This window comes from Neofelis nebulosa, chromosome 8, assembly GCF_028018385.1.
Source record: "Neofelis nebulosa isolate mNeoNeb1 chromosome 8, mNeoNeb1.pri, whole genome shotgun sequence".
Classification (NCBI taxonomy): Eukaryota; Metazoa; Chordata; class Mammalia; order Carnivora; family Felidae; genus Neofelis; species Neofelis nebulosa.
In genome coordinates, this window is record NC_080789.1 from 115800355 (window position 1) to 115812008 (window position 11654).

At 46.4% G+C, this 11654-nt stretch overlaps 1 long non-coding RNA gene across 1 annotated transcript; it reads right to left on the reverse strand.

Moving 5' to 3' along the window:
- Positions 1–8873: 8873 nt before the first annotated feature.
- On the reverse strand, positions 8874–11592 carry LOC131483451 (uncharacterized). Its single transcript, XR_009247686.1, has 2 exons — positions 11201–11592; positions 8874–10157 (listed from the first exon to the last, which is right to left on the reverse strand). It is a non-coding gene; the product is annotated as an uncharacterized LOC131483451 (long non-coding RNA).
- Between the last annotated feature and the right edge of the window lie 62 nt (positions 11593–11654).

Sequence of the window (11654 nt, forward strand, 5' to 3'; positions counted from 1 at the left end):
GAAACCATTACCACATAACTAATGATGCAAGAAATAAAGTATAATAAAAGCAGCACTGAAGAAAACCGGAAGGTTTGGTATCTTAAAAAGAAAAGCCACAGCAAGATTACTTAGACCCACTGAATCGGTTCCCCAGGTTTCTCCACGCACTGACCCGGGGTTTCTGTTCCTAACCAGAGCCCAATTCAGGTGAAAGAAAATCCCAACCACCACCAAGTTCTATTCTATCCCCCCCCCCCCCGCCCTGTGGAGGATATTAAATTTTTTTACCCTATATGCCATTTTCCTCTCTTACTATTTTCTCCATTTAAACGTTGGAATAGTAACCATATTTACTAAGCATTCTGGTTTCCTGAATAAGAAAACCACAGCTCAGAAGGATGAAGTAGCTTTTCCAAATCACACAGCAAATAAAAGGCAAAAAAAGAAAAAAAAACACATCTGGACATTACATAGCACTAAATCATGTTCTTTCACCCCAGACTAGTATCAGGAAAAAAAGATTGTGCAGTTGATTATATTTGATTATAGTATATTTATGGGAACTAAATAAAGCAACATTTCTTTATATTATTCTTCTCTAAAAGGAGCCCCAGGGGCACCTGGGTGGCTTAGTCGGTTGAGCATCTGACTCGGGCTCAGGTCATGATCTCACAATTCGTGGGTTCAAGCCCCATGTCGGGCTCAGAGCCTGGAGCCTGCTTCAGATTCTGTGTCTCCCTCGCTCTCTGCCCCTCCCCACTCATGCTCTGTCTCTCTCAAAAATAAATAAACAATAAAAAAAAATTTTAATCAATCAATAAATAAAAGGAGCTACGTGTTACAATAATAACACGTGGGATTTGTGGGTCTAAAAAGCTAGCCTCTGAACACAGTTCTGTTATTTGCCAATAACGCGACTCTGGCTAAGTGATTCCCTTGACCTCATTTTCATCATTTACAAATTGAAGGTGTTGGATTAAATCACCTCTAACATCTTTGCTTACTTTGAGAATCTGGCCACATCAAGTAATAACACAATTGAAGCACGGGTTTAAGTGACAAACAGTTATTCCTACATGGCAACTTTTGACCTGTACCAGTTTGCCATAATCTACATCATTATCTTTATGTGAGGTGCACATTCTCAGAAAAGTCCTCTCTGATCTAAGCAAAGCCTAGTCCATAAGCCTCTCTCCACCCCCTAACTTCCTCCACCTTGTTCATTTCTTTCAGGAAATGCTGGTCACAAACTATACCCTTGTATGTGTCTCTTGCTCCCCTAGCTATAAGCTCCCTGAAAGCCACTGAGTTTGTCTAGTGCTATTTCCCAGAAGTTAGAAATGAATTTAATACATACTCAAGGATGTGTTAAATGAATGAATGAGTGAGCAGATTGCCTTTGAAATAACGTGGTGGTTATTCCTTGTTTCTCACTTGTAAAGTTAATTTTAGAAGCAGTTGCCAGAGATAAAGGCAACAAAATCTTAATTTCTGTGAATGACACAGAAAATCAGAATGGTGTTCACTCAAACGCTGACGGTCATTGTCTCCGATCTGGGATGGGGCGGGGGTAGGGGGGTCCGTGTAAATTTCACTGTCTCTATTTTCTAAAATGTCTTTACCCAACACGAATTGTGTTGCAATCATATTTAGGTCTTTAAAAAGTACAAGCTTTTGATGTGCTAATCTGGTATTCTCATAGCGGGATCGCTATAACCTGTGCATTGGGATGGGGGTCTTCATGGGAACTGTGTGGCACACTTGGAGCTTCCCCATCTTTGAGTCACTGGGGGTAGGAAGATGCATCTCATTATTCCAGCCCCCCTTGGAGGTCTGTGCCGCAGACTTTGCTTAGAAATCCTGGATCTGATGGGTGAAGTAGGGGAGCTGACCTGACAGCAATTCACTTGACTAGGACCCCTTGTGGTGAGAGGTTTTGAGAGCAAGCAAGGAGGTGGGGGCAAGCTGGTGTAGACTCAGAGCAGGGCTGCAGCAGAAGTAGGGCGGACTGGCCAGCGGTTCCGTGGACGATAAATAGCCGCAGCTAGACAACGTGAGTTGTGTTCCTAGAGTCTATCAATCCCCATAAGTATCTCTTGAATCAGTGATTTAGCACCTGCTAACTGCAAGAATATCATAATCTAATGCCTACATAATTCTGAAAGCAACACATCTGGGTTAGAATTTGGACTCTGGGGGGTGCCAGGATGGCTCAGTCGGCTATTCATCCGACTTTTGATTTCAGTTGAGGTCGTGATCTCATGGTTTTGTGAGTTCGAGCCCCACGTCAGACTCTGCGCTAACAGCTGTGAGCCTGCCCGGGATTCTCTCTTTCTCCTTCCCCTCTCTCTCTCTGCCCCTCCCCTGCTCATGTACACGCGTTCTCTCTTTCTTCCTCTCTCAAAAATAAACAAACTTTTAAAAATTTAGAAAAAAAAAGGGGGGGTGCCTGGGTGGCTCAGTCGGTTAAGCGTCCAACTTCAGCTCAGGTCACGATCTCGCGGTCTGTGAGTTCGAGCCCTGCATCGGGCTCTGGGCTGATGGCTCAGAGCCTGGATCCTGCTTCCGGTTCTGTGTCTCCCTCTCTCTCTGCCCCTCCCCTGTTCATGCTCTGTCTCTCTCTGTCTCAAAAATAAATAAACGTTAAAAAAAAAAAAGAATTTGGGCTCGGTATATTATCTGAGTAACTTGGGTCACTAATCTCTAGGTTTTAGGGCAAACTACAGCAGCTTTCAGGGTTACTGTATCAGTGATTAAAAACTGATAAGTAGATGAAATTATTATTATGTTTGTTTCTAAAGTATTGTAAAGTGGTATAAATTCACAATAATAATTGCTTTAAGTTTTCTCCCAATGTCAAAGCTGTGGGTTGTTATCAGCTTTTGAAATTGTAAAAAGTAAAATGAAAACAGAGTAGCTTTTGTTTTCCTTTCCACACACACACACACAAAAACCGAAGGCTCCATGACTTGAAGTGATCAGCACAGGGTCACATGGACAGAAAGTGACAAAGCAGAGGTCTGAATCCCCAAAAGCGCTCTGTCTCAAAAGCCCGGTGTTTCCCAGTAACATTCTCCTGGAGCTTTCCAAAACTGAGGTCCTTGAGCCTTCATCTACTAAATGAGAATTCCTCAGGCGATTCCTACAGGCGGATGCGGACTGCTGATCCCAAGCCCAGCCAGGGACAGCGTGAGGGTTCAGATTATGAATGAAAGTGCCTTCTCCCACTGCTGGGGACCAGGCCCACTGTGCCTGGACCATCTGATGGCCACTGGTGGTCTTTTCCCCTTCCCAGCTCTGTTGTTAGAATAGGATAGAACTATACAGGAAGCCCTCTACCAGCATAAGGTGGAGGCCAACCGCCAGCCTTCATCATTGGAGATTTTGCTACTTGGGTGGAAATGAGATATTCAGATGTATCACCGAATATTCAAAAAGCAAAAGTAGATCACAAAAACACAATTAATTGGGGCGCCTCGGTGGCTCAGTCCGTTAGGCCTCTGACTTCAGCTCATGTCATGATCTCACGGTTTGTGAGTTTGAGCCCCGCATCAGGCTCTGTGCTGACAGCTCAGAACCTGGAGCCTGCTTCGGATTCTGTGTCTCCCTCTCTCTCTGCCCTCCCCCGCTCACACTCTGTCTCTCTCGAAAATAAATAAACAGTAAAACAATTTTTAAAAACACAATTAATGGGGTGCTGGGGTGGCTCAGTCGGTTGAGCGTCCGACTTCGGCTCAGGTCATGATCTCACAGTCTATGAGTTCAAGCCCCGCATCGGGCTCTGTGCTGATGGCTCAGAGCCTGGAGCCTGCTTCTGATTCTGTGTCTCCCTCTCTCTCTGCCCCTTCCCTGCTCATGCTCTGTCTCTCTCTGTCTCAAAAACAAATAAAAACATTAAGAAAAAAAAATTTTTTTAAATAAAAAAACCCACACAATTAATTACCTGAAATGTATCCGAAGTGCCCGAAAACATAAATTTTATCTATAGGCAATGGTGTGCCACTAAATATTTAATAACCAGTCTTCTCAAAAGCTTGCCCTGGTTTGTAGCATTTGCTGGTTTCCGTGGTGTGAATACTCCCACCTCAGCCTATTTTCAGCCACCAATGTGAGGCCACCGAACGCAGAGTTGCAAACAACTGTGCTGAAGCCCGTCATACGGTAGTATTTCCACCACACACACGGAACAGGCATGGGTAACCTCGGGAGCCTGGAAAATAGTGAAGTGCAACAAAATAATCAGGGGTAAGTTTTTCAGGGTTTTAGGATCTCTTACCTTTGTCTTTAATATCTATCTTACTCACTTTTGATTTCACGTAATTTTATTTTCAATACTGACTGTTCAGCAACCAGTTCTTGCAGATCCTGAAAAGTTTAATACTGGTGGCACTGTGAGCTGGTAAAAACGGGCTCTGCTCGGCATGTGGGGGACAGTGCTGGCCTAGGGACTGCACATCTGTGGTAGAGATGGTCGGGTAAGTGGAACCAGCTGCTTGCCGGCCTTGAAAACATTTTAGGACCCAGCAACACCTCCACAAGCCTACCATCACGCCCAGAACGGAGGTGAGTGGGGCAGGAAGTCTCTCTGGGTTCCTGCAGACCCCAAGAGGAGTTACTTTAAGTGCAAGCAAAACTGGTGTCCCATATTTGAGGCTTTCTGAGCTCAGCGATCCCTGACATCTCTACCCCTGGAAGACAGCTAAAATTCCTTCAGAACTTCTCCTGTCACAATTAGAGATAAAAGATTAAAAATATAAACACCTAGGGGGGCCTGGGTGGCGCTGTCCATTAAACCTCAGATTTTGAATCAGGTGATGATCTCATGGTTCGTGGGTTTGAGCCCCGTGCCAGCTTTTGTGCTGACAGCTCCGAGCCTGGAACCTGCTTCAGATTCAGTGTCCCTGTGTCTCTCTGTCCCTCTCCCCCCTCCCAAAAATAAATATTAAAAAATTTTACAAACAACACACAGACACACACACAGACACACACACACACACACACACACACACACACACACACACACCTGGTTGAGGTATGCCTGAAATCCATTCACATCTTGAGGAAGGGGGCCAGAGGCTGGAGAAAAGGAGAGGAGTGGCCAGGATAGGAAAGCAATCTGGGGCATTTCACAATTTTGCCTATGGTCAGTCCTGTTTTCTTCCAGCTGGCACCTCAGTGCTTTTGCTGTGGGAGGTAACCACGTGCTGGCTAATGCAGAAAGTTATTATTTAGGTTGGGGGTCAGACAGGCATGGGTCAGAATCCAGTTTCCTTGGACACAATACTTAACCTCTTTAAATGCATGTAAATCCCCCCCATGCAAAAGGAGACACTAGTCCCACGTCAGGACTGCTGTGAAGTAATCTAGCTAAAGGGAGTGTCTAGGTCATGGTAAATGCTTGAAACACAATAGCTATTATTATCGTTATTTTCATATGGTCTAAGCGTATAGTGATACTTCAGGATTATGAAATCCATCCACCAAAGCATCTTGATACTAAGAAAAAAAGTTAAAGAAAAAAAGTGATGAATAGTAATCTATGGCTTTAACTAAGGGAAGAAGGGTGGCTCAGTTAGTGGAGCATTTGACTCTTGATCTCAGCCCAGGTCTTGATCTCATGGTCCTGAGTTCAAGCCCCGCATGGAGCCTACTTAAAAATAAAGATAGGGGCGCCTGGGTGGCTCAGTCGGTTAAGCAACTGACTTCGGCTCAGGTCATGATCTCACGGTTCATGGGTTCGAGCCCTGTGTCGGACTCTGGGCTGATAGCTCAGAGCCTGGAGCCTGCTTCGGATTCTGTGTCTCCCTCTCTCTCTGTTCCTCTGCTGCTCGTTCTGTCTCCCTATGTCTCGCAAAAATAAATAAACGTTAGAAAAAAATTTTTAAATAAAGATAAAAAAATTAAAAAGTGAGAGAGAAGTATACCCCCACCCCCTGCACACACACTAAAACAATGGAATCTGTTGGCAATTATTTCTAGTGCAGTAATGTAACCACAAGGGCAAAACACAAAATGCATTTAACTCACTTGATTTTAAAAAATCACATGGGGGCCACCTGGGTGGTTCAGTCAGTTAAGTGTCAGAGACTCCTGATTTTGGCGCAGGTCACGATCTCACGGTTTGTGAGTTTGAGCCCCTTGGCACAGAGCCTGCTTGGGATTCTCTCTCTCTCTGAAAAAATTAATAATTTTTAAAAAATCACATGAAGATAAGCATGCCATAACTCTCACAGGCTGTTGAAATAACACGACCTGTTTCCTAACATGCTGTGTGTGAAGAATACTATTTCAAAGGAGGAGTGTTAAAGTGTTTGGGCGGGGAGTATGCTATTCTAGCATGTTTTTTCTACTATGCATTTCCATTCGCGATTATTATTTTTTATTTTTTAATCCCAGTATATTTAAAAGGTTTTTTTAATTCCAGTATAGTTAATGTACATGTTACATTAGCATCAGATGTGCAATATATTGATTCAACATTTCTGTCCATTACTCAGTGCCCTCCCTGTACTTACCTTTTGGAAGCAAAGCCTTCCCTCAGCAAACAGTATGTTGTCCACACTTCCCTCACATCACCGGGACGGCCTTTTCTCTGCAGCATTTGCAGGCGATTGCACAGTCCTGGGCAGGGGAGGGTGGTGGGGGGCTGAGGTTAATAAAACAAGTGACAGGCGGCACCTGTGGGTAATCTCCACAAATCCACCTGGGATTCCTCCAGGCAGTTTGGGGGAGCTGCACTGCTGAGCCTTTCTCCTCCTCTTAAAAAAATTGAAAAATGGGGGCACCTGGATGGCTCAGTCGGTTTAGCATCTGACTTCCGCTCAGGTCATGATCTCCGGTTAGGGGTTTTGAGCCCAGCATTGGGCTCTGAGCTGACAGCGTGAGCCTGGTTGGGATTCTCTGTGCCCCTCTCTCTCGGCCCCTCCCCTGCAGTCTCAGTCTCTCTCTCTCTCTCTCCCAAAAATAAACATTTTTTTTTAAATGTGAAAAATGAAAGCATTTGCACCAGCCTGAAGGACAGAGCTTTGCACAGCTCCTGGGGGGCATCCTGAACCATGTGGCAATTTCGGAAGCCCAAGATTAAGAAATGCTGTACCAGGACTTTCTATTTGGGAGGTGGAAGGGAGAAGCATAGGGTAGTTTCTATTTTCAGAGTATGGTTCCAGGACCTCAAATTTGAGGAAGTCATAGCACAAAGCAGTTAATAAAAACATAATACATGTCACACAGAATTACACAATTCAGGCACTTTGAAAGACCTACGTTTTAGCTTTCTGCACAGGAGAACAGAAGGTCTCTGATTCACACACAGGCCCAGTTTTACACACAGCCCTCATAGATAAACAGTGGCCACAGCTCAGAGTATTCCGGAACTTCCCCTACCTCCCCATGGCTTACTGGGGGATTTTCCTCCCCTTCCCCCCACGTGAGGCCCCATTTTCCTTGTTCAGTTGCTGTTCCCACTTTGCATACTGCTGACCAAAGTTGATGAGTACAGTATTCCAAAAGGTGAGAAGGCAAAAAGAAGGAGGAGGACAGAGACACGGTCCCTTTCATCCTTGGCTGCACTCCCCCACCAAGAGTCCTAGGGAGCCGGGGAGAGGGCTGCAGGAGCTGAGGGCACAGCCTTGCACACAGTTGTGTCCTGAATGCATCATAGATGCTCACCCGTTGCTTCTTAAGGTGATACTAGCGGCCCAGAGCTCCAGGGATGGAGTTTCATCTGGGATGGGTGCTGCCGGGGCAGAGCAGAATTTAATGACTCACCACGCAGTCTCTACAGGTCTAAGGGGCATCCCTAATCCACCTCAGAGGGTGAGTGAGGCCAAGCAGGTCCACAGCCAGCAGCTGCAGTGACCCAGGCTGTGACAGAGGAATCGGTTTGTTTCAGGTACCAGAGAAGCCTGGCCAAAGGCCCCAGAGCAGTTGGCCGTGGGGGCAGGGCCTGAGGTCTGGAGGTCCCTGAGCAGGGGGAGTCAGCCCTGAATCTCCTCCTCTACTGGATACTTCATCCTTTAGGCTAATGTATCTTTTTAGTGTTGTCCAAGCTAACTGCTTCAACAGGGCATGGCTGTTCTGCAGATTGAAGCTTTGTCATTTTGAAAGACTTAACACGAAAAAGTCCAATTATAATTTGAAACTCTCACACTTATCATAAGAAACTTACATACGCCCATGAAGGGAAAAGAGTTACTGGATTTTTAAAACACCATTTCAACTTTAAAAATTGTTTTAAAGGTCAGGGAGCCTGGGTGGCTCAGTCGGTTAAGCAGTTAAGTGTCCAACTCTTGATTTCGGTTCAGGTCATGATCTCACAGTTGGCGGGTTTGAGCCCCACATCGGGCTACGCACTGACAGCGAGCCTACTTGGGATTCTCTCTCACTCCTCTCTCTGCCCCTCCCCTACTCGCACTCTTTTTCTCTCTCTCTCAGAATAAATAAGTAAACTTAAAGAGATTTGTTGAAGAGTATAATGATTCTAAATTTACTCACATGTCTGCCTGTATAGGGTCTCATCCGAAGTTTATTATCAGAAGTTTGGACAGATCATTATTCAAACATCGTAAGTGGTAAATATGTGTAATTGTTACAATATAGAAAAAAGTTAAAAAGTTATGCTCATGAAATCAGTCTCAAGTTTTCCTCTTAACTTTAAAAATATCTTATTTAGGGGCATCTGGGTGACTCAGTTGGTTAGGCATCTGACTTCGGCTCAGGTCATGATCTTGAGGTTCATAAGTTCAAGCCCCAAGTCAGGCTCTGCTGATAGCTCAGAGCCAGGAACCTGCTTCAAATTCTGTGTCTTCCTCTCTCTCTGCCCCTCCCCCACTCACACTCTGTCTGTCTCTCTCTCAAAAATAAATCAATAATTTAAAAATATGTAAAAAAAATATTATTCAAAGCTTTATTCAAATTCACAAATTATCTTCAAATACTTTGTATTTTACTGTTATTATAATTTAAGAAAATGAAACACATTTTTCACCAAGTGATCTATAGATATCCCCCAACTTATTCCAGTTAATTCCAGTATTCTCTAATCATTATACTTTATGAATATGCAAAACGTTGGAAAGCAGTGTCCTATATTCTGTTTATTAGTAGAGAGCCCCATTGGAGTTACCTAAGGTCAATGCTCTGACTGCTGATCTACCCATAGTTAATCATTTTGTTTCCATGAGTAAATGAGTTCTGATTTGCAAACTGCAGATTACAAACCCATTATTGTCCCGACCTGTAAGCGGAGAAAGCGTCAAGTAAACTGTAACAGGTTGCAACTCAATTTTAAAGTGCATTTTGTTGGCTGCCGAACAGCTTCAAAAGACCTGTTTTGTAATGAACTTCACGATGGTTTCGTGGGTAACTTTCCTATGGGTTGTGCACACGTTGGGTCAGGTGGTTTCTCCTTGTCAAGTTTAAACCTCACTTGGCTATCAAGCTCCTAAAAAAGCAGGATTGCTTTTGCAAGACCGTGTAACCAAGTCCTGACCAAGTAAAATGCAAGGAGTCTGCAAACTTTTTCTTTCCATTCCATTGTTCTCTTTCTTCAGTCTCTTTCAGGACACCAGATCCAATCTTTGTTCGACTTAAAAAAAAAAAATTCTTTTTTTTAATAGAATACTTCCTCTCAATTCACCCCACCAGAGGAAATGTACCATCCTAGAAGTCATTAACAGCCAATCAGAACCTTCTGGAGCAGCCATTTCACGGGCTCCTTAAAATGCAGCTGTATTTGGGAGTCTTCTTTGTAGGAAGTACAAGCTAATACTTAGTTCCCAGAAGATGAGGTGTGGTTTTAATGAGCTCATTCAAAGGGTGGAGGCGGGAGTGGTTCCATGTTTCTATTTTTAAAATGTTTATAAAGATCATCCCTTGCTGCTCAAAGACAACAGATGAGGGAGAGACATCTTTCACGTTCCCACTGGAGATAACAATCGCGTCAACCGTTCCCAGAGAAAAAACTAGAGAGCAGTTTCTACTTCGGTTTCTGCACACGTTGTCTCTCCCGAGTCACAGCAGCGAAGTCGGTCCCTCCCTCCAAGAGCAGAAAAGCCCGGTCGTCCAGAAGGGCTTCTCCTTCCTGCGCCGGGGACCCCTTCACTGCCCGGGACCACTTGGACAGTTCCAGAGGTTCGCATACATCCCGCATCATTCATGTCACAGCACTGCAGTAGCTAAAATAATGGGGGGGGGGGGTTAGTGACGAGTCAATCAGTCCTGCCCGTTTTATTTGCTAGCTGGGCTCATTTTTACTGATGGGCTCAGCTACTTGTCAATCACTTTATCAGCCTCGTCCCTGCCTGACCGGAAGCACAAAGAGATTACAGGAGTCAAGGCCCTACAAAGAGGGCCGTGCTTCCCACCTAAGCAGGCCTAGGTCCATCAGCAATTTTCACACGACTTCTTTGGATCGGAACAGCAACTCACTTTCCACAGAAGAAACATGGAAAACTCTAGAGCGGGTCCGATGCAGTTTTGAAACCGCGGGGGTAGAATGAGTGTGCGGACTGGAGAGGACAGGGCGTGGACTCAAAGTCGTGGGGCGTTTGAATCTGGGCTACGCCCGGGACCCCCAACGTCCAGGTCTGTAAGACCTAGAGAATTCCTACCTTACATTCTCTCTCTTTCTCTGGGCTGTCTTGCAGAATATCTAGCTGATAGTAGGTGCTTGATACTAGGGAAGTATTGAGGGACGAGAAGGTGGTGAGTTGCAACTCAGGTACTGTGAAAGGCCGGCAAAGTGGATTTCGTGGACAGAGGCGCTATTTTCCCTGGAACTCGCTTCCCGCTTCCCCTGGAGGAAACGCTTTCCCCTCGGGAAGGAAGAATGCTACAAACAAACTTTGATCTTTCCAAGCTGTGCAGAAAACCCCAGACTTGCACCCGGGGTTAGGAGGTGGAGAGGAGTACAGGTATATTTCCTAATGGAACGGTGCCACCAAATGCCCAGTTCCAAGACTGCCGAGAACAAGACCAGGTTTTGCTGGGGGGGGGGGGGGGGGTACACTGCCCCTCTCCGGGTGCTCCTTCGCCACGTTCTCGCCCACCTGTCGCCAACCTCTCCCAAACCTTTAAACGGGAGGCCTTGCGTGCGAACTACTACGGATCACGGCACTCATTGTAAGTGGACGTGAACCGAAACCTGGCCGGGAATGCCGCGCTACCCGCAATGGGGTGCACGGACCCGGTTCTGAGAGAAAGAAATCCAGAAGCCCACCTCGGCTCAGTCCTCCCGGAACGTGGGAATGGGCGCAGGGAAGGGGTGGGGCCGCTCGCCCACCCCGCCGCGGCCTGGGATTCCGGGGTAGCGCGGACGGCTGGAGCACGCTAGGAAATACGATCTTCTTTCCGGGACTAGGAAGGGGTGCAGTGACACGGCCGCGGGGCATCTTACGCCACCAGGTGGTCGGGTCCCCAGCCCGAGGGAAAATCCCTAGGTGTCGCAGGCCACCATCGGGAGCCGCGGCTACAGTCCGGGATGGGGGGGGGGGGGGTGAGGGTAGCGCTCCCCAGGTGGCGTGGCGAGTCCCAACTCCAGTAATCCGCCAGCGCCCCTCCCCTCGCGGCGCTCCGCTCCTCCCTAGTCCCGCCTTCCGCTCCGCCCGGGCGCCCCGAGGACAAACGGGGCGGTGGGGGGGGGGGGGGGGGGACGGAATTTCCCAGAGCGGGGG